Consider the following 24253-nt stretch of genomic DNA (forward strand, 5'->3'; position numbering starts at 1 on the left):
GACAGAGAGAGGCCTCTGATGTCTCTTCTTTTTATAAGGACACCAGTCCTATTGGATTATGGCCCTGCCCTTGTGACGTCATTTAACTTTAATTATCTCCTTAACTATCCTATCTCCAAATACAGTTATATTTGGGATTAGGGCTTCAACCTATGAATTTGTGTTGGGGGTGGGGGGTGGCACATGATTCAGTCTATAATACTAACTAAGTAGAAATAAGTTTTTGGAGTTGGATAATTAATTTGTTTTGGGTTTATTTTTCTTAAATATCTTCAAAATATATTTGTAATCATAGGTACATGCGATTTTAGAAATTCTGTTTTTTTCGCATTATGTCGTAAGAATTTCCCAGTTTTGCTGTGTAGTGTTCATAACTATCATTTTAAAAGGCTACATTGCATTTTTGGTGGTACCTTATCATTTATCCTAGTCTTTATCTTAACCAGTTTCCCTTGGCTGCCAGCCCTATCCACCTTTCCTTTGCCTAGTTCATCGTGGCAATTCCTTTTCCCCTATCTGACTGCTAACCCCTGCCTTAAGGCCAGATCAGCACATGCCAGGGGCTTCCTCAATGGTCCAGATCATCCTGCCATTCCGCCACTCAACACCCACCCAGAGGAGACAAATGTATCGTAAAGGCTATGTTTTTCATGTCACCTCTCTATTTAACATTGACTGAATGATAAAGTCCAAACTCTTAAGCTAGGCATTAGAAGTTTTCCACAGTCCAGGGAGACTTTCAGTTAGAAGTCTTCCAATCCTAACTTGGTTACCACACACCCACCTTGTTTCTGTATGAGACTTTTGTAGAGTCGGACTGGCCCCTCACTGTCCTCCAATGACACATTCTGTCATTCCCAGCCCATTACTTTGCTTTATCTGGATGTCCCTTGATTATCTAGTTTTATATAGGTTGGGTTGTCATAACATGTCTACATGCACATAGACTTTCCCTGCTAGACCATGATGTCTTTGCAGGTAAGGACTATGACTGGCTCACTTCTGTAATAGGCACTGGCACACAGTCCAATGTGTAGACCTAGACAAACCCAAGTTTATCCTGATTCAAATCCTGGCTCTGTCATGTACAAACTATACAACCTTGGACAAGTTGCTTAACATCAAACCTCAGTTTCTCCATCTGTAAAAGTGAGAAAAATACTAGTACTTAATTCATATAGCTATTGTGTATAATGTCTATTGTATGTGGTTATATGTAAAAGTTACCTCACTAGGACCCAGGACATAACTGCTTAATAAATATTATTGGTTTTGATGATGATGATGATGATGATTAGCACTCTGGAAATGTTTGCTGAATGAATCTCAGACTTTGCTCATGCACAGAGAATTAAGGAGCAGTAGCTTTTCTTTCTTGTTCTTGTGATCCCCAGCCTCTTCTCTAGAACCTCCTGTCAAACATACCCATCTTCCAGCCCTGACTCAACATAGCCGCAGAGTGAGAGGACCCCCAAACTGAAGTTTCCCTCTTGTCAGCTTGAGTAGGCTTGCCTCCAGAGCCCAGCACCTTCTTCCTAGGAATTAACTTCACAGGGTTTGATTGATGTTTCCAAATAGGACATACTGATTCATCTAACTGGTGCCCTCTGTGAGAGTCTGTAGGAGCTAGAAATGTGTTCCTTGCCCACATCCAGGACCACTGAAATGCCTCTCATCAGGCCTGCCACTATGTCAGAGAAGCCCATGACAAAAACACAAAAGGAGACCCATATACCATCTGTCCAAATACTTAAAAGTTATGAATCAAGCTAACAAAGTGTTAAATGTGTTCCATCCCCTATCTTGACAAATGTACCCTTGTAATCACAAGATTTAAAAATATGTGTAAAAATATGTGCACAGCTATGAGATTCCTATTACCGAAATTGGCAAAATAGTAAACATAACCAAATTTGATCATAATTGTTTCTGTCTGGATGCTCTGTAGATGGGCCAGTGATGTTTAAATGAATATAATAAAAACATTAAACATTAAAATTGCTTTTGTATATGTTTTTAAAGAGTTAATTTTGAATATTTTAGAAGAAAAGTATATTAAAATTAAAAGGTATCCATGAACTTTCCCATTTATTTAGATCTTCTTTAAAGTTTTTCAAGAGTTTTATAATTTCCTCCATAAAGCACTTGCATAGCTTTTGTTAGATTTATTTATTTCAATTTATATTTTTGATTATCTCTTTAAAAATTACTTCTTAATTATGGAAACTCATTGACTTTGTATATTGATTTTAAAATTCAACTACCTTGTTAAATTCTCTTATTGAAATTAATAATTTCTCTATAGATTTTCGTGCTTTCCATGTAGCCAATAATATACATGAATAATGAACATTTTATTTCTTTTTTTCCGCTTCTTATACCTTTATTTCTCTTCTTTTTTTTCAATATAATTTGAATGAATAAGTTATAAGTGAGCGCTGTCTTTTTGTGAAAAACATGGAGTGTTTCACCACTAAATTTTTGCTATCAGTTTTCTGTAAATAGACTTTTGGAGGTTAAAGAAATTCTACTTCTAGCTTTCTAAGGATTTATTTTTATATTTATCATGGATGGATATTTAAGTTTATCAAACATTTTTTCATTTACCAAGATGAGCATGTGACTTTTCTCCTTTAATTTATGTGAATTATGTGAATTAGTTTTTTAACATTAAAACAATCAGTCTTGTGTTCTTGTGTTAAACCCAACTTGGTCATGATTCTTTTATACATTGCTGAAATTAGTTTGCTAATTTTTAAAAAGAATTTTGCACTTATGGAATTTGCACTGATGAAATTGTCTCACATTTTTTCTTTTGTGCCCTGTCCTGGTCAGTTTTGCTGTTAACTTTATTCTTGCCTCATAAAATGAATTGGGGAGCATTGGAGTTTGCGTAATATTGAAGTTACTTGAATGATTGGTAAAAGTTACTAGTAAAACCACCTGGACCTGGTGTTTTCTTTGTGCCGAGATTTTAAACAACTGATTCAATTTCTTCAATGGGTTATAGGATTATTCAGATTTTTAATTTCTTCTTGAGTCAGCTTATTTTCCTAGGAATTTGTCCATGTTTTTCTAAGCTTTCAAATTCATTAGCATAAAGTTGTTCATAATATTTTCTATCTTTTTAATCTATGTGGCTTCTGCAGTTTAATACCATTTTTTAATACTAATTTTATGTCTTCTGTTATTTTTTCTTGATCAATCTTGCCAAAGGTTTGTTAGTAGTATTGATCTTTTAAAAGAACCAAATTTTGGTTTTGTTGATCCTTTTATGTATGTTTCTTTTCTATTTTATTATTCTTTATTATACTTTTATTTTTTTACTTTCTTATAACTTACTTTGGTTTTGTTCTACTTAGTTTTTCAATTTTTTACTTATGTAATAGAAACATAAAAGTATAAATTTCCCACTAGCACAGTAATACTTCGAGTGAACTCTATATCTGACATACGGTTCTGCTATTATTGTAGAATTCTAAATATTTCTAAATTTCTGCTGATTTGTTATTTAACCCATGACTTTTAAAGATGTGCTTCTTAATTTCCGAACACGTGAGATTTTTCCCCTAGTTTTCTGTTTGTAATTGACTTCAAATTTAATAATATTGTGGTCAGAAAAAAGTAGTCTATAGGATACCAATCTTTTGAAATTTGTTGAGACATGAATGTAATTAAATTTCATATATATGTTCCATGTGTTTCCAAAAAAATATATTCTAAAATATTTGGGACTAGTAGTATATATATCTTAAAAAAGTTTACATCTTACATATAAGAAATCTTGCAGACTGCTTTCCAAAGAGATAATCATTTTACATCCTCACCACAAATATATGTAAGTTCCAGTTCCACATCCTCGCCAACCTTTGGGACACTCAGTCTTTTAAATTTTAGCCATTCTAGTGGTATATAGTGGTACCTAATTGTGGTTTTAATTTGAATTTCCCTAATGGCCAATGATGTTGAGCATCTTTTTATGTGCTTATTTGCCATCTGTATCTTCTTTAATGAGGTCTGTTCAAATCTTTTGCCCATTTTCTAACTCAATTATTTGTCTTATTATTGAGTTATAAGACTTCTTTATATAGTTTTTATATATTCTGGGTTTAAATTCTAGCTATATATTTTAGATAAATATTATGGATATATACATATATAATATATTCTTAATATATATATAATGCATACATATATATTTTAGACACAAGAACTTTGTAGAACTTTGTCAAATATGTATTTTTTGCAGATATTTTCTCCCATTCTTACCTCCACTGTGGCCATGTGATGAGTTCTCATCAATGACATGTGAGTGAAAGTGACGTGTGCTGCTCCTGGGTCCACTTTTAAGAAGCAATGAAGCTTCTCCATTTTTTTTTATTAATGCATACATATATATTTTAGACACAAGAACTTTGTAGAACTTTGTCAAATATGTATTTTTTGCAGATATTTTCTCCCATTCTTACCTCCACTGTGGCCATGTGATGAGTTCTCATCAATGACATGTGAGTGAAAGTGACGTGTGCTGCTCCTGGGTCCACTTTTAAGAAGCAATGAAGCTTCTCCATTTTTTTTTATTATCTTCCACTTGCTGTACAGAGGTCCCAGGGGATGGGGTGGTAGAGCAGAGAGGTGGAAGGAGCTTGAGTCTCTGAGTCACAACATGGAGAAAAACTGCATGTTCACCAGGAACACTGAAATTAACTGTAATGAGATAAATTTCTATCGTGTTAAGCTACTTACATTCTGGGATTCATATGTTATGGCAAGTAGTGTTCCCCTATTATACCTGTGGGTTTTTTTTTTTTTTTTTGGATAGGATTGGAGACTAAAAATAAATTTCTAATTGGAATGATATATATGACTTTTGTTCAACAAATTTTTGTATCAGGAGATCATCTGAAGCTATTTCTAGAATCTGTTCTTCTAACCTGGTCATTTTATTTGTTGAGAAATTAATGTAGGGAGGAGGCAAGAGAATTAAAATGTTAATCAAGCCACAATCAGAGACACTATAGGCTGATCAGCCCTGTAGCCAAGCCAGGCGGGCATCTTCAGAACAGAGGAAGATTTCTGCTGAGATTGCTAACAGCCCATTCTCAACACATGTGAAGGGGAACCAGGAACCAACAGAGAGTCATTCTCTATGGCTAAAACTATGGGGAACCTATGGATTAAAGGCTGGGAACTGCCAGCAGGCCTTTCACTCTACATATTCTTACATTTTCATGCTACATACTTTTCCCCTTCCTCACTGTATGCCCATATCAGAGGAAATGGGAACTAAAGAATGTCATACAAACTGACTTCCCTGAACACTCAGGGTCCCTCTCAGTGCCTTTGCTCTGTCTCTCTCACTGTCCTCAACCCTGTTACTGTCCCTCTCACTCTGCCTCTGAGAGGAGACCACACTCTGTCTATGTAGTGTTACCCCTTTTCTAGTAAACTTTCCTTCTGACTTTAACTTTGGTGTGTGTGTTGAATTCTTTCTACACTCTCCCCCAAAAGAGCCTCTTCTCTTGGTGCAGGGCTTGGTCGCCCCCCTGCAGCTCGGGGAAATTTGCCCTGTCCTGCATCAAAATAGCTGATAATTAGGTTTGAAAAAATACTTGTGTAAACTTTTTATTAAATCTTTCACGTATTTCTTCATAATGTTAAAATAATTTCGATGAGTTGTTCGTGTGAGTTCACAACCAAGTCCATAGTGGAAAGGTGTTCGGTATTTGCTTGTTTATGTTCAGTATTCGTTTGTTGGTTGAATCAATAAAGTTGCTTCTGGGGCTTTTGGAAGGCTGTGTCTGATATAGTGTCTATTTAGTGAGTACATAGTCTGTGCCAAGCACTTTACATGGATTTTCTCTGAGGCCTTGTAACACCATCAAGAGGTAGGTAATATTCCCATTTTAAAGCTAAGGAAATAGAAGCTTAGAGAAAGGAAATCACTTGCTCGAGGTTGCACTGACTCAGCCCTGGGTGTGTCCAGCCCCTGACTTGCACTGCGCTATCCTGATAGGAGTCAAACTGAATAGGAGACCACATTTCTACCTCATTTTTCCTGGGCTCCCTGCAAAAGGTCTCAGTTATTAGCCAGACTGTTCTCATGTCCAGGGCCAGGGGCTGCCTCAATACTAATTCCTTTTTTTCTTTTGGAATTTAACCCAAAACAGAGCCATGGGTACAGTGGTAGAATCTCAGCATGGGGGGTGCGTATGTGTGTGTGTGCATGCACATGCATATGCATGCACCAATGACCTGCTGCCAGTATAAAGAAAACTTAGCCATTAGCTTTCTCTCTTCCTACTCTCCACGCCCCCTCTCTGCCCCCATACATGTACCAGAGATATAATGCTTCCCACCCTGGGGGAAGTATGGCTAAGTGTCCCAGGAGAAATCACAGTGTCCATCTTGCTCTTTGCGTTGCTAAGGGGGTTTCTGGAAGCGATTTTGGGAGATTTGTCTTTAGAGCCCATAATGTCCAAATACTATGATTATAACTAGGTTTTTAAAAAAATCCTGTAAAGAAAAAACAAAATGGAGTTATGAGGTTTTCTTTATTTTCAAAATTTTCTGTAATGTGGTTTCTTAGACAATTAAAAGTTATAAAAAGAAATGCAGTGAATTGCACAAGCTCTACGTTGCTTCTCTATGGAGAGAACATCTGTTGGTAGCCAAGCTTTGCTTCCTACTAAGAGGTAATACCACATTGCCAAGGAGGTTTTAAAAATTATTTTAATTATTTTATTGTGGTAAAATATGCATAACATAAAATTTACCATTTTAACCATTTTAGGTGTACAGTTTAGTGGCATTAAGTACATTTACATTGTTATGCAACCACCACCATCATCCATTCCAGAATTTTTCATCATCCCAAACTGAAACTCTGTACTCGTTGAACACTAACTCCCCCTTTCCCCTTTCCCCATACCTTGGTAACTTCTACTTTGTTTCTGTGAATTCGACTAGTCTAGGTACCTCATATAAGTGGAATCGTGCAATATTTGTCCTTTTGTATCCAGCTTATTCACTTAGCTTACTGTCTTCAAAGTTCTTCCATGTCGTAGCATTTGTCAAAATTTCCTTTCTTTTCGAGGCTGAATAATATTCCACAGTATGTATATACCACATTTTGTTTATGCATTCATCCATGGATGGGCATTTGGGTTGTTTCCACCTTTAGGCCATTGTGATAAAGATGCGAGGAACGTGGGTGTACACGTATCTCTTCGAGTCCCTTCTTCCAGTTTTTTTGAATGTATACCTAGAAGTGGAATAGCTGCTACGGAGGTTTTTAGAACTCATTTTTGAGACTTTTCTAGGATATTGTTTTGAAATTCCTCAGCTAAGGCCACTCTCTGTCCTTTGAATGTGGATTTGATTTTTTGAAACTTCCAGCAGTTTGGAGGGGCACCAAACTGGTTTCTTACTATTCTATAGAGTGCAGTGCTCCTCTCTCTTACTCTAATTTCAGCCTGCATTTCTCCCATGGCTTCCAGGCTAACAGCTCCTGCTATAGATATGCTAATTAACTAGAAGAATTCTGCTTGAGGCGTGGGTATTTTGTAAAAACAGCCCCTGGTCGAAAGCTGCCTCTCCTAAAGAGGTGGGGAAATATGTACAACACAGTGACTATTTATCAAAGATTTACAGGAGCCTCAAGAACAGACTCAGATCAGCAGGGGTCAACAGACTGACTAGGAACAAAGAGATTTAGAGATTTTGTGCTCTTCCTTGGATTCCTTTTGGTGCCTAGCTGTCTATAGTACTCACTTACCTCTTGCCCTGTCCCTCCTCCCTTCCCTTGACATAAAAGATGCCTGAATTTGGGGCACACTTAAGATGGACTTGTGGAAGCACTTAGGCCCCCCATCTTCTCGAGCTAGTGACTTCTTGATCAATAAACCTTTCCTTATTCCAAACTCTAACATTTTGAATATTGGACTTTGAGGTGTAGGACACATGAACCTTAAACTAGTTATACTATGTGTTGATCTGGTGCTTGAGGGCTTACATACCCTACATCTCCTAATAAAGCAATGCTGAGAGGTAAAGACTGGTGTCTTCCTTTCCAGATGAGGATACTGAGGTTGAGAGAGGGTCAGAGCCTGCCCAGTGTGTGGAGTAATAGTCACAGGGCCAAGGTTCAAGCTTAGAACTGTTTGAGCTCAAAGCCTGTGCTTGGTCTATTACCATGTTCTCTTACTTTGAAGCAATTGTTGGGCTATCAAATTGTGTATTACCATTTTGAATCAAAAGGTATGATTATGGAGACTTATTTCAGAATATTCATTACAATTTTTTTCCAATCAAAAAATTAATTATCATTGTCTGAAATTTGGAATATAGAGACAAGCAGAAAGAAAAAAGTTATCCATGGTTCTATCTTTGACTGTCAATCAATTGTAATCTTTTATAAAGTGTTTCATTGCATTTCCCCTGCAAGTTCGGCAGGGCATGGCGTTCACTTGATCACTTCAGGCCAATTGAGACAAGCGTTTAGTAACCTTAATGAAGCTGTGCCTTTTCATTTATAAAGGTTTATATTGTCAGGAGATGTCAGGGGTGTGGCACCTGCAGAGAGGCAAGAAAGAACTTGTGAAGTGCTTTCAGCTTCAAGAATGCCAGTAGCAGATAGCCTTCAGCTGCAGCATTTGAGTCAGCTTTATGCTTTTCTCAGGCAGCTCCCAAGCCAATGACTGAGCATGGTGGAGGCACAAGCACCCACCATTTCTGCCCAACGGGGACTCCTCCTCAGACAGTCAACTTTACTCCACTCCCCATTGGGTTGCTCAAGACTTCAAATCATCTGCACTGTGTGGTCTGAGACATTCTCTGCCCTATTTTTATTCTTCCTCTCTCTCTTTTCACAGGATCAAATCTGTATGGCACTCTGAAGCCTTTCCCTGCCCAGTCCTGCCTCCCCACCCCTTTATCTTTCATAGTTATTGTCCCCCCAATAAACCACTGACTCCTAACTCCAACTGCGAACTCCTAACTTCACCATCTGCTTCCTGGAGCTTGCAGATCGACACAGGTGGTGACTATTGATGAGATACGTGCATGTTTTTGAGTTTTTGTTTGGTCTTTGAAAAGCTAAGTTTAGAATCCCTACATCAAGAAATGTTCAACATACCACCAATTTTGTACTTAATACAGAGCATAAAAGGATATATTTATAAAAATTATTGTTTTCTATTTTAATGACACAAATAATCTTATGTCTTAATATTTTAAGAAGGTTGGAATGGTAGAATAATATGTAAGAATGAGAACCCACAGAAGAAACACTAATAAAAGACTGGAAACGAAAGAGAATGCAACATGGAAACCGAACCGTACGCTAACAAAGAGGGAAGATAACACTGAAAAACGAGGGGAATTGCTGGAAACAAGACAATTGCTTTCTAGAAGTCCTGGTTGTGAGTAATCAATAAGGTCTGATTAATTGGAAGAATATAAACATAGTAAAAATGTGTTACAGCTGAGTGTCTTGTCATGTAAGCTAGTGTGAATTAAGTGCCAAACATGTAAAATAAATGTATAAAACTGGTTTTATCTGCTGTAACTCATACCACTGCAGGAGATTTTAAGAGCTGCTAATAAAAGAGTAGTGTATTTTATTTATCTGACTTTGTGTTTGGAGGTTCAATAGACCATTTCCAGGAGGGCTTGCTTCTTGTCTCCCATGATTGGGAAGGCCAGTCCGTACCTATAGTCACACTTTTCCATTCCGTGTAGTCTAGTGAGCATCTCCTGTAATCAAGGCGGAATCTCAGGCTGATGGAAACATTTTCATCCTGACTGCAAGTCTGAGGTCTTGCATGTGACATCTGCAGCTGCCCGCTGGGAGAGAAGGGCTCTATCCTGCTTCTGTCATCAGTGCCTGGGTCCTGTGTCTGGGCTGTAGAGATTGCAACCCCGAACATTTTCCTTGTTTCCCCCATGCTCCCTCCTCCCCCATATCCCAATTGGCCCAAGAACTTCTCCTTTGTCTAGCTTAAAAGTTCTCAACCTGGCACCCATTCACTCATGCCCAGGCTGCACTCCTAACCACTTCACTCAGAACTCTGGGATCAGGCGGCAGCATTTTAAAAGCATTTTAAAAGTGATAACAATGTGCAAGCCAAGGCTGAGAATCACTGGCTTAGCAAGCAAAACCCATTTCCCCGACGGAAGGAGAAAGAAAAGGCATTCTTTTACAAACTTTGCACCAGGCCCGTTTCACTGGCCACACCACTGTCCTTGAGGACAGAGCTGGGTCACCCTCACCTTGTCCCATTCTTCAGTGCCATCCATAGTTCTTTACACAAAGCAGATGTATATGGTCTTGTCCTTAATGAAACAAAATTGAATTTCTTATGGAGAGCCCTTAGATCAAACCCTCAAACGAGCTAGGTGTGTGGAATTTGGGGTGAAAACCCAAGATCAAGATCTGTCTTTGACAGCAAGTGGACAGGTAGCTCTGGTCGTGTTCCTTAATTCTTCTGAGGCTGAGATTTTCCATCTGAAAATGGAGAGTACTTTTGCTCATTGGTTCTCTTTTATTGAGCTAAAGGCTCAATGTACATCATTTCCAGTTCTCTCAACCATCCTGTTAGAGAGATCTTTTTGTTATCTCTTTACCCTTGGGAAAATAGACTCAGTGAGCTAAACTAACTTGTTAGGGTCACACAGCTAGTTACAGTCTGACCAGGCATCTGCCACCGCTCCTGGTGATTATGGGGTAGGCTTTGAAGTTAGACTAGATTCAAATCCCCATGTCACCTCTTGCTAGCTGGGGAATCTTGGGCATGGTATTTAACTATTCCAATCTTCCACTTTAATTATAACCCTAAGAATTTTCTGTTCTACTCCCAAACCACTTGTGGGTAGGCCCTGGCTGGACAGTAGTAGGGGTCAAGAAAATAGTGGAAGCTGCAGGTTAGTACAGCTGCCCACCCCAAACTGGGGGAGTGAATCTCTCCCCCTTTCCAGTCTGGGACTCCTTCCAGGCAGAAGTGCCAGGGAGGACAACATGTGAGACCATTTGGACAAACCAGCATACAACTGGCTAGTCACAGAGACTTTGACCAACCTCAGTGGGAGAGGCAACAGATATAGGATAAATGCACAGTTCCCTTGAGTGTGCAAGTTCAAGATAATCTTTTATTAAGCATAATTCAGATGATATCTTCCATGACCTCAATTTATATTGTGGCACAAACTACTCTCAAACTCCTCCCCAGAACTTTCTCTAAGGTAGGAGCCAGCTGGACTGTTCACTTTCTTTGCATGTGACTTTTCTCATTCTGACATCATACCATAAGGTGGGGGGTCTGTTGCCAGGGCTACTGGAAGTAGGGCATATGTCGTTTTAGCCTTTGCTGAGTCCCGACCCCACTGGTTTAAGCTTCCCTTGTGTTCCAGACTCTTTCAGTCTCCTCACTTTCGTGGTCACAAAAACAAACATGTCAAAGTGTCTCTCCTCTCATTTCCTCTGTTTCTCTACAGGTTCTTCTGGATCTTTACCTTACCCTGTGTTTACCAACTTCACTTTTTTATTTCTGTTACTTATTCTGATATTGCCCCTTCCTCCTATTCAGTATAATACATTATTTCCTCGGATCAATAGTCACCCAACACCTCCCATGGATGAAGAACAAAAATAATCAAGAGTAAACCCTTAGGTTATTGTGAGGGGCACTTGAGGTAATGTGTGTAAGCACCCAGCACATTGTAAACACTTACATGAATTAGCTGTAATTACATAAACAGTAGTCACCCTGAGTGGCATGAGCTATGACAGCAGGGAGGACAAAGGATACTGAAGATGCTCAGTAAGCTGAGAAATGTTAAATGGTGACCGGTTACAGCTGTGGTGTGTCTGGGAGCCCAGCGTCCTCACTTAATACCTTCATTTACTTATTCACCAAACATTTATTGAGGTTGGTGGTGGCCATTTGTCATATTCACAGCTGCTCGTGTCTTTTTTTTAAATTTCAGTTGTTGACTTAAACACTTTTTTTAGATTGTGGTAAAATACACATAACATGAAATTTACCACCTTAACCATTTTTAAGTGTCTGGTTTAGTGGCATTCAGTACATTCATATTGTTTGTGCGGCCATCACCACCATCCATCTCCAGAACTTGTTTCAGCTTGCAAAACTGAAACTCTCTTCCCATTAAGCACTAACTCCCATCCCCCTCCCCTCAGCCCCTGGCACCCACCCCTCTGCTTTCTGTCTCTTATGAATCTGATTCCTCTAGGGACCTCATATAAGTGGGATCATACAGCATTTGTCCTTTTGGTGACCGTCTTGTTTCAGTTTACAGTTCAGTGGCATTCAGTACAGTCACATTGTTTGTGCGACCATCACCACCATCCATCCCCAGAACCCTTTCATCTCACAGTGCCCAGTGTCTTTTGAATTGTCTTTCTGTTTCTGGGGAGATTCTTCTTCTGTCTTCCCAATGAGGAAGTCGGAACTCATCCCACCTGCCCAGTGAATGGGATGCAGGACTGGGATGCAGGCTCCACCAATCAGCAATCAGCTGCAGCTGTGCAGACTTGATTTTAGATGGGAGCCACAGGAAGAAAGAGGCTGTGGCAGAAGCCGCCGTGTTTGCTGGTGTGGATGGCAGCAGGGGTGTCCAGATTTCGGTGCTGTGGTCTCAACTGTGGTGGTTCCCAGAGGTAGCAAGGTCAAGCTTCTGATACAGAAGTGAAAACAGTGCTGGCTGTAGTAGTGATTGTGGTAGGGCTGGGTTCTTGGCACTTAGACCTTGGCACTGGTGATAGTTTCCTTATCAGGCCATTGTTTTAGGTGTTACTTCTGGATGTTTTGTCTTGTTTACTTTTAAAGAAACTTTTTCTTTCTTTCTTTTTTTTTTTTAATTTTAAATAACTGGCTGGGCGCTAGAACCATGTCAGTTGTTTTTATCAGGACTGCAGAGAACAGTGAGACCAAGATTGCCTAACCCTCTTGCTTTTGGATGCTGTTGGCAGAGCGCCCTTCTGATGAACTGGTCAGGCCCCAGCTCTTTCCTGGTCTCTCCTTGACTTCAGTCGGGGCAGAGAGGACTCTGGAATGCAATAGCTCCTCCTTATTGTTGGGGTCCCTGGGAGAAAAGTTATTTTCAGAAGCTGGTCACTGCCAGGAAAGGGAGGCCCTGTCCAGGGATTTGCTCCTGATTATTTTTCTTCTTCATCCATAGAATGTTTGCCTGGACACAGGCTTATGGCTAACCACTCCCCTTTCTATTCTGTTAAAATCTTCTGCTGGCTTTTCAACATCATGTCTCTGGGAGGCAAATTCTGTCAAGAGGCATATTTGAGAATGGGAGGCAGGCTGCCTCTTTCTATCAGGAAGTACTGAGAAATACCGTCACTCGAGATTCCCCAGAATTCCTCTCTGACCCTTGTTGGCCTGGTACCCTTGTGCCTCAGTGTCCCTCTCTGCATCATTAGGCTTGGCTTCCCTAGTCCTGCATTGTGTGATTATTGAGGCCCTTCTCTGTGCCAGGATCATTCCAGAGACACAGAGATGAGTAAGAGGTGTGACCTTTAGGAACTCACAACCCAGTGGAAGTGAGGCAACAGGTCCAAGCCTCAGCTAGTAGCCATAGAAAGAGATTACTTTATTGTTTATTATCCAGATAGTCACCTTGGCCTGGTCTTGCTTGTCTTCTCCTCTCCGAGTAGTTTTTGTGATTCTCCAGGGAATACGTTTGTGTTCAACTGTTCTGTCCTGGTTGTCACTTGCCACCCCAACCATCCCGGACAGGACATGGGTCAGTGGGCATATCATAGAGCCTGGCAATCTTTTGCCTAGCTTTTGTCTTGCACTCCTGTAAATTCCCAGAGGAGATGAGTATCTTCCCTTTTCAATGACTGCCTGCAGCCCCAGCCTTTATTTTATTTTGTAGGATGACCTCTTCCCAGGAATACTGACAGTGGGGACGTCTACTTCTGATTGGGAAACGACTCCACCCCTTTCTTGGTGTATTTCTATGTTGAGAGCACAACATTTCTTAGACCTCAAAACTCCATGATCCAGCCCCAGCAAGCTCAGTCTCGAGTAGCACCATGAGGGGAACACAAACAGTCTGGTCCAGGTTCTTCTTCTAGTCTCTTCTCCAGCTCTAGGTGAAGACCAGGCGTGCCGCAGTTTCTCATCCCCTGGGAGTGTTGCCTGCATAAGACTACACACCTTCCTAAGCGTAAGAAATGGTTTTATGGCACAGGACAGTCCAGATCCATGCCTAGTGCAAGAAGCATTTCTCTAAAGGACAAGCTGTCTGCAGGGTACCAACTCTGCTACCATGGATGAACTTTCCCAGCATCTCATGGACTTGTCTGGTTCCTGAGAGCCACAGCTATCTCCACTATCCCCATGGCTACAGGAGCATTTGCTCTACGTCTTCACAACTGTGAGGCGTGTAGCGTGGATTTATCCTCAAATAAAAGGCTATCTTTGCCAGAAGTGAATTTGACTCTGGTAAAATAGAGACCTGCTTAAAGCTTTGAAAATATAGGCCCCCTACTCCCAGCTTCTGTTTTCCCTTTTGAGGTCTCAAGGATCTCGTGAACTTTTAGTCAGCAATCTCAGAGCACCCTGTGTTTTCCCACTGTTATAGGTTGAATTGTGTCCCCCAAAATGTATATGTTGAAATTTCAACTCCTAATATCTCAGAATATGACTGTATTTGGAGACAGGGCCTTGAAAGAGGTGAATAAGTTAAAATGAGGTCTTTCGGGTGTTCCCTGACCCCATGTGATTGTTGTCCTTATGAGAGGAGATCAGGACACAGCTACACACAGTGGGAAGACCATGTGAGGACACAGGGAGAAGACAGCCATCTACAAGCCAAGGAGAGGGGCCTTAGAGTGAACCAACCCTGCTGACACCTTATTCTTGAACTTTCAGCCACCAGAATTGTGAGAAAACAAATTCCTGTCGTTTAAGCGCCCCCGTTTGTGGTAGTTTATAGCAGCCTGGGTAGACAAGTACATCCTCCCCTTGAGCAGTCTTTGCAAGAAGCTTTTCCTTTTTTAATACTGAGCAAGTCTTGGGACCTACCACATAGTCCCCTGCATGTGAGGACTGGTTTGAAGAGTCTAGAACGGAGCACGCCACATGTGTACCCATTTTGTCTGCAAGGAGGGACATGAAGGAGCAGTGAGGGCAGAAGGGGAGACCATTCTAGCCAGTCATAAAAACTGCTTCCACTCTGGCCCTGGATGAGGCAGGGATATTAATCTCTTCCACATCTGCAAGATAGGCCACCAAGTCTGACACTCTAAAGCTTCTCTGTCCAATATGAGAGCCATCGACCACATGGGGCTATCAAACTCTTGAAATGTGGCTTGTCTGAACTGAGATGTGCTATAAGTGTAAAATACATAAAGACTTAGTTGGGAGAAAAAAGCAAAAATCTTATTAATAATTTTTATATAGATTGTGTAGTGAAAAATTTTTGAGATTGGGTTAAATAAAATATATCTAAAATTTATTTCACCTGCTTTTTTTTTTTTTTTTTACTTTTGAAAGTGGCTAGAAGACAATTGAAAATTCCATAGGTGGCTTGCTTTGCATATTGAGTGGGCAGCGCTGCTATAAGGAGGGCTTGGGCCTAGGCGCTCAGCTACTAGCCAGCTCTCCTGTGTGTCACAAGCAATCACAATATATTTAGGGCATAAAGTAAAGATGAGACCTGGACCCTGCCCTTGAGGGGAATCTAATCTCTCCTCATTGCAGAAATACCCTGGTCGATGCCCAGCTTGTATCTTGCCCTCATATCTAACATCTGCCCTCCATACTTTTGTCCTTTCTCATTGCTATGATCATTAGCTACTCTCAGATCTTTGACCCCTGCTCCATGGCCAGTTAGTGCTCTTGCCTCTTTCTTTCTTACGTCAGGGATTCCAAGGACAGATTTCTGGTTCTTTCTCCCTAGCCTCCCCTGGGCCCAGGGCTGCCCAACACATTAATGGCCTTCTTTGTCGACCTTCACTAGAGTTCATGCAGGATGCTGGGGCCTGGGTCTTGGTTACCTGGTGCTCCTTGAGCTCTTGTTCAGTGTATATGACATTGGCCTCAGCCCTTGGGATCAGGAGAGGAGGCCAGGAAAAGAAGCAGCCCCCTACCTTGAAGGAATGTGATCTGTTTTGAATTCATCCCATGAACAAACCAGTGCAGGGTCTCATCAACTAGACTCTACTTAGCCACCTCCTGACCTTACATAGAAAGCTCTGCCAAGTTGCTTTTCAACACAGACAACTTAGCGTTCATGTGATACATTTCTGAGGCTCAGGGGGAAATGTTGCAAAAACTGGGAATGTGTGAATTGAGGAAATGGAATTAATTAAGAAGTATAAATCTAGAAATTATAGAAATAACAGACAAAAGGAGGCCAAACTCTTCTGGTGGCTTCTCTGGGGAGCTGTGAAGATGAGGGAGGCCTGGGGTCCCTGCCCGTGACTTCCCAACTCCCAGACACTCTGCTTTTAGGCTCTGGGTCATGTTTCTCTTGCCTCAAGACCCTCTCAGACAAGCCTTCTGGGTTCCTGCCTCTATACCTTTACTCATATTGTTCTTTCCTCCTGGATGCCTTGCCATGCCAGGTCTGCTCATTCAAATATACAATCTTCCCTCTCAGTCCAAGTTCAAATACTCCTTCTTGGAGCACCCTCGGATTAATAACTAGAAATGATGTGTCCCTTTTGGGGACACCTTTTTTTGCTTACCTAGTGTCCCTTCCCCACCTCTCCTCCTAAACTGGGGGGCTCCTAGGGACAGGATTGTGCTTTGTCCCTCTCTCTGTCTCCTGTAGGGTCTCCATCTCCTAAGCATTGTGTCTGGCTCTAGTGCCTACATTTTTATTGTAAATGTTTACCTCTGTCATAGCACAGATACGTAGAACATTTTCTTGTTCTATGTATCTGTCTGCATGTCTTTCTGCCCTGATAAACCGTAAGCCTCCATTGATGCCTACCAGGTACAAGCTACTGGGGTTACAAGAATAAACCAGCCACAGTCCCAGTCCTCCAGGAGAGCTTGGACTAGAGGCACAAATAACTGCCAGCATTATTGCAAATGGTCTGGCAGATGTGTGTCCGGGGGTGGGGGTGGAACAAGGAGCAGAGGTCAGTTCTGCTCCTCAACAGAAATAGCTCAGAGCAGGTCTTGAAGGATAAGAAGAGTTGTGGAAGGTTGGATTCTTGGGGAGGACCTGGAGATGGTCTGCCAGATAATGTGGACCAGCCCATGCACTTGGAGGAAAAGTGGTCTTGTGTCTCTTTGACCTGTATCCTACATATAGCAATACTTTCTGTGGAACAGATGTGTAGAACTATCTGATTGACTGTCTGACTGACTGAATGAACTTGGAGCTCTGAGGGTGAGGAACCACAGTGACTCACTTATCTCTGCTAATTTTAGATGACTTCTGAGGGTGTACAATGCCTGAGCTCGATTTTTCCACAGATGCCTGCTTCTAGAATCATCTGGGTTGCCTGTTTCATACCAGGTTCCTAGGTCCTTCTTCTAGAGAGTCATATTCAGTGGGTCTGGTGTGGGTTCCAGAATCTCTGTTTTACAAGTGTCCTAGGAAACCCTAATGATCAGGCAAGTCTGACAGACTGCTACTAGCAGGAAGGGAAGAACGACCTGTGTGCTTATTAAAAATATACAGTCCCGGCACTTAGTAAGTTATATAACCATCTAACCACTATGTTGTACACTTGAAACTAATATAATATTGAATGTCAACTGTAATTGAAAAAGAAAAAAAAAAAAGAAAGAAAAAATACCGTCCTGGAACCCAAGCAGACCTCTTGTAGAATCTTCAGGGCAGAATCTGGTGTGTTTAACAAGCACCCCAGAGGAGTTTCGCTCTCTACAAGTTGGGGAACACACTGCTTGAACCCAGTGTGTTCTGGCTGCTCATTAGAATTACTTGGAGCTTTAAAATGGTCTGGGGCAGGGCCCCATTTTTCATTTTTCTTAAAAGCTCCCCAGATAATTCCGGTACGGACTTTGAGCTGAGAACTTCTGTGAGGACCTCTGATTATGGTCCTCCTGGCACCTAGTTAGCCCTGGTGGGATTTTCAGCACCCCTCAGGTTACATCCTGTACATCAGTGTTTCTCACATCTAGCTGTGCATTGGAGACACGTGGTGGTGGTGGGGGGGTGCTTTTCAACTCCCAGTAGCTAAGTCCCCTCTGACTGTAAGTGAAGCAGAACCCACATGGGGTGAGGAAGTTGAGAGGCTGGGACTGGTTATTTTCAAAACTCTTCCTAGATGTTTCTAATAGGTGGCCAGGGCTAAAGCCCCTGGAACGTGGCTGCTTGCGGGTAGGTAAGTAGAGCAGGCCCAAAGTATTCGTAGCTGAAGCATTCATAGCTGAAGCATTCATAAACCTCCTGTGCTATGCGGAAGAACAGCCTTTTTCACAGCCTCAGCTCTGTCAGGATTTAACGCACCTGCCAGATTCTGCTTTTAAAAATGGCTGCATGAGCCCTCCTTGTCAGAGGCTCTCTCTAGGCCATCCTTTCATTAGTTGTTAGGTATTTCCATAACTGATCCATCAGCCCACCTGTAAAAGTGCCAAGGAGAAAACTTTAATGATCATGCATCTCTTTGGTTTTGTTACCGTAATTTCTGGGGAACAACAATTACTCTGTATCTCACTGTTCTTCCTCTGAGTGCAGTGTACTTCCAGTTGGTTTAGAGGGACCATCATTCTTCCGCACTGTCACCTACTGTGTGCTAATGTCTGGCTTCTACCTGCAATTTGGGACCTTAGGCAGGATATCTGGTTTAGGAATCTGCTAGCACATACATTTGTGCATTCAGTGTATGTCTGTCAAGCACCTTCCATGAGCTGGGCCCTGAGCTGGTGGTTGGAGATAAAGTGTAAAAACTGCCACTTTGGAGATACGTACAACACTGAAGAACTGAGAAGTGAGCAATGAGTTCTGGTGTGTGTGCGTGTGTGTGTGTGTGTGTGTGATTGAGCAATGAGTTCTGGTGTGTGTGCGTGCGTGTGTGTGTATGTGTGTGTGTGTGTGTGGTGACTAGGGAAGCCTTCTCCAAAGAGGTGACATTTGACTGGAGTTTTGAAATAAATAAGAACCACGCTGAAAGGGAGCACAGCCCTTACGACAGTTACCAAACTTGCAGGCAATTAGAATCACCAGGGAGCCCAGGCTATACGCCAGACCATCAAAAAAGAACCTCTGGGGGTGAACTCTGGGCAGAAATATTTTCAAAATCTCCTGAGGTGATTCCGAAGGACATCATGAACTAGGAGAAACCATGAACTAGGAGAATGGAAGTGGAAGTCACCTAAAAAAAATTAACATAGCTTTGAAGGTAACCTTCCATAGGTTGTCAGTCCATAAACTTCTTTCTAGAACTTCCCAGGGGTTCCAGAGAAAGGATGGGGGCTTTGGAGCAGAGAGACGATGTGCTGACTGCTGTAAGATAGCAGTATGCCTCTGGTTCATTTATTCAGACAGTTGATAATTCTAAAATATTTCCTGAATGTCTGCTCTGTGCTAGGTGCTGGGAAGCCAGCAGTGAATAAGATCAAGTCCTTGCTCTCAAGGAGCTCATTGTCTAGTAGAGAAGATGGACAGACACATTTCTCATACAGTAGTAGGGGAAGGGACATGGTGTTAAGGGAACCTCCAGAAGGGAGCCTCCAGAAGGGAGCCTACTGCAGTCTTGTGGGGTTAGGGAGAGCTCCCAGAGGAGGAACTTGCCTTAAGGAGATATCTGAAAAAATTGGCCAGGCAAAGGGGAGAAGGGAAGAGATAGAAACTGCATGTGCATAAGGCTAGAGACAAGAACGAGTATAGTACACTCAGGGGATTGTAAATATTTATTCTGGCTGGAGTATAAAGTGTGACATGGGAGAGGAATAAGAGAGAAGAGGAAAAAACAATCATGAGCCAGATCATAAGAGGTCTTATTACAGAGGTCTGTATGAAGTCTGTACTTTAGCCTGATGGCAAAACCCTACAGAAGGGTTTGCCTATCAGACATGTGTTTATTCGTGCATTGTGATTAGATTGCAGGGGTTTTACAGGAATCTTTGTGACAGATGACAATGGTCTGAGCTCAGGTAGTGGCAATGAAAGTGGAGAGAAGCAGATGAGATATTTAGGAACTCTGGAGGTCTCTTTTTGTATAATTCTCTTCTCCCTGGGGCTCTGTCTTGTGAAATCTGGCTGCCTTGGTCTCCTCAACTTAAGAAGTTGGCCTGGCTCTGCTTGAGTACCCGCCGCCTCCCACTGTGGCCTGAACACTACTATTCAGGGGTCATTGTCCTTTGTTAATAATGTCCAATGTCTTGGAAACTTGTGTTTTGGTCGCTTCAGGCAGGAGGTAAATCTGGTCTCTATTAGGCTATCTTGACTGGTGGCAAAAGACCTTCTTTTCATTTTTTAATCCGAGAATTATTTAAGAAAGAGTTTTATTTAAAAAAATATAACCTGAAGCCTACAATGTTGTCAATTCTTGTGATTTTAGTTAAAAAAAGACATACTTTATTTTTAGTGTATGAGGTGTCAAGTATAGTAGATGTATTTTATTAGTTATATTATTTGGGTCTTTTCGGTCCTTACTTTTTATCCACTTGATCTGTCATGGACTGAGAGAGGTCATTTAAATTTTGCCACAAATATTTCTGTACTTTTTCTTGTGTTTCCATGAGTTTTTGATTCACGTTCATGATGTTTGTTATTTGATGCATAAATGGCTTTTTGTGACTGTATCCTTTATCATTACGAAATACCCTTTTTTACTTTATTTCTTTGTTTTGCCCTAAATCCAACTCGTTTGATGTTATGATCTTGATCACTACTTTCTTTTTCTTTGCATATGCCTTGCAATCTTTGCTTTCTTGTCATTTTCAGTTTAACCATAATTTTTAATTTTGATATTGTGATTCACTTTCAGATATTAAAAAGCCCAACCTAACTTCACACTTGGTGGGTGGTACCCTTCCTTCCCCTTTGCACTTCTACCCCTACAGTTTCCCTGACTGCAGAGAACACCTTCACATTTCTAGTCTTCAGCAGATATAAGATGATGGGGATGACGTTTGCTGCGTTGGTTTTGGTATCTTTTACCAAGATTTGCATGGATATATTTAGAATCGTTCTTTAGAATGTGGGGGGTGTATGTTATCTGTCATTTTCATCTTTGAGTCTTTAACTGAAAATCTAAGACAACAGGAAAGTCCCATCCCACTTCCTATTATAGAAGTAAAGCAAAGAGAATTGATGCTTTCAGCCCTGTCTAAGGCAGAGAGAGATTAGATACTAATTGTTAGTTGGTACTGGTTATCTAGACAGAAATAACCCTGGAATGTAGAAAGAAAATGGAGTTATTCAATGTGACAAGCTCCAATCATGTGCCTGATGTGTGCCAGGTACTGTCCTATATGTTTTGAGGATGCAAAAATGAAAGGCATAGTCCTTGTCCTCAGGGTAAGGAGACATGCGCACATAGAATCAGCTATCATACATGCTGGTTCTGGTGTGTGTCACTGCTGTCGAGCAAATGAAGCACACTAGGGACCTAGAGAAGGGAGGAATGCCTGGGATGGAGGGTGGGGTTGGGCACTGTGGTTCAGGCTAGGAATGACCTTCCATGAAAAATGTGTGCTTCTTGTTCCGCAGGGCAAAGCCAGAGATGACATTTCCTTTTTGCCTCCAGAAGTGGCCACATGATTGCTCTTGCCAATGACATGTGAGACACTTCCAGGCTGGAGCTTTTAAGAAGTGAGTGCGGCTACAAGAAGGTCATCGCAATGAAGGTTTTGGGAACAGTAAAATGGTTCAACATAAGAAACAGGGTTTCATCAACAAGAATTACACCAAGGAAGATGTATTTGTACACCAGACTGTACACCATAAAGAAGAATAACCCCAGGAAGGAGGTCCTCAGGGTAGGAGATGGAGAGAATATTGAGTTTGATGTTGTTGAAGGAGAAAAGGGTGCAAAGGCAGCAAATGTTACAGGCCCTGGTGGAGTTCCAGGGCAAGGCGGTGAATACACAGCAGACCGTAACCGTTATAGACGCGCTACCCACATCGCAGGCGTCCCCCATGCGATCACCAGCAGAATGACTGGAATCGTGATAGTGGGGAAAAGAGTGAGGGATCCGAGAGTGCTCCCGAAGGCCAGGCCCAACAGTGCCGGCTCTACCGCAGGCAACGGTTCCCACCTTACTCCATGCAGAGACCCCATGGGTGTCAACCACAGTATTCTAACCCTCTTGTGTAAGGAGAAGTGATGGAGGGCGATGACAACCAGGGTACAGGAGAACATGGTAGACCCGTGAGACACAATATGTATTGGGGCTGTAGACCGCGATTCCACAGGGGCCCTACTTGCCAAAGACAGCCTAAAGATAGCTTAGAGACGATGGCAATGAAAAAGATAAGGAAAATCAAGGAGATCAGACCAAGGTCAGCAGCCACCTCGACATCAGTACTACTGGAACTTTGATTCTGACACGGACGCCCAGAAAATCCTAAACCATAAGATGGCAAAGAGGCAAAAGCAGCAATCTATCAGCTGAGAACTGGTCTGCTCCCCAGGCTGAGCAAGGTGGGGCTGCATAGACACTGGTTTACCATCTCTGCCATCATCTGGTTTAGTCATCCAACAAGAAGAAATGAATATGAAATTCCAGCAAAAAGAAATAAACAAAAGATTGGAGCTAAAGACCTTAAGTGCTTGCTTTTTGCCTGTTGACCAGATAACTAGAAATATCTGTATTATTTATGCAGCATGGTTTTTTTTTATTATTTTTACCTAAAGTCGTCTCTTTTTGGTAATAACAAACGTGTTTTTTAAAGCCTGGTTTTTCTCAATATACTTTTCGAGGTTTTAAAATTGTTTCATATCTGCAAGTTGAGATTTTTAAGAACTTTGTTTTCAATTTGTAATAAAAGTTTACAGCTCGATTTTTTCAAAAAAGTCAGCAAACTGCAAGCACCTGTTAAAGGTCTTAAATAAAAATAAATAAAAAAAGGAGTGTGGTTTCTCCCCTTTCTCCTTTGTTGGTTGGAAGCAGAGGATTCTGAGGTGGAAGCAGAGTTACAGGCAGACTGGGCAGCAGACAGCAGGAGCCTGTCATCCTGACATCATCCCAAGGAGGAAAGTTGTCTGCCAACCAGGAACACCTACTTTGTTCTGCTATTTGAGGGAAAAACAAACTTCTGTCATGATAAGCTACTGTCAGCTTGGGACTGAGAAGAGTTAGAGTTATACTAGTAAATATGGAAGATTTCATGGAGGAAGTAGCATTTGAACTGTGCCTCGAATAGCATATAGGATTTTGACAAACAGAAACGAGAAAGAAATTCCAAATGGTAGGAAGAGGGTGAGCAAAGTTTCAGAGATGGAAAAATACAGAGACGGGATTGTTCAGGGAAGCCTATGTATCTGGTATTGCTAAGGCTTGGCATTCTTAGTGGGGCTAGGCAGAGAAAGGTAAAAAGCTGAACTGGGATAGATCATGGAAAGTTTTGAAAGAGAGGCAGGTTGTTTATGTCATGAAGGCAATGGGGAACCACAGAAGGTGCTTGAGCAGGAGAATGACCTATTTTGCCTGTCAGAGAAGAGCCAGTCTTGGCATACCTTGAAGGTCCAGTTTTAAGGCTGGCTCAAGACATTGAGAGTTAGTAGATACCTTAAAATAATTGGCATAAAAACATTTTATTATAGAAAATTTCAAGCATCTGCAAAATTAGACAGACTTGTATAATGAATTATCACGTATCCGTCATCCAGCTTCACACCTCATCATCTCATGGTCAGTCTTGTTTCAGCTAAACTCCTACCTACTTACTTCCTGTCCTGTAATGTTTTGAAGCAAATACAAGACTCATATCACTTTATCTGTAAATATTTCAGTGTTTGTCCAAAAGATTATGACTTTAAAAAAAAACAATCACAATACCATTATCACACCTAGATAAAGTAAACATAATTCTTTAATGTTATCAAATCTAGTGGATGTTCATATTTTCAATTGTCTTATAACTTTAATAATTTTTTGAAAATAATTTTTTAATAAAAAAATTTGCTTTAAGACATTTAAAGGATTCCTTCTTCCATCTAGAGAGCAGTTCAAGTTCAGCTTAGAGAACATTTAGATGATCCCATTATGTTTCATCTCACTCAGTTTGGAGGTCTCACTGATGATGGTGAAGGGAGCCATTCTAGTGCTGGTTGGTCCCATCT

General features: G+C 41.3%; 1 pseudogene; it reads left to right on the forward strand.

Moving 5' to 3' along the window:
* The first annotated feature begins 332 nt into the window (after positions 1 to 332).
* On the forward strand, positions 333 to 22626 carry LOC102898807 (annotated as a pseudogene).
* The last annotated feature ends 1627 nt before the right edge of the window (positions 22627 to 24253 follow it).

The sequence above is a fragment of the Pteropus alecto genome, unplaced genomic scaffold (genome assembly GCF_000325575.1).
Source record: "Pteropus alecto unplaced genomic scaffold, ASM32557v1 scaffold98, whole genome shotgun sequence".
NCBI lineage: Eukaryota > Metazoa > Chordata > Mammalia > Chiroptera > Pteropodidae > Pteropus > Pteropus alecto.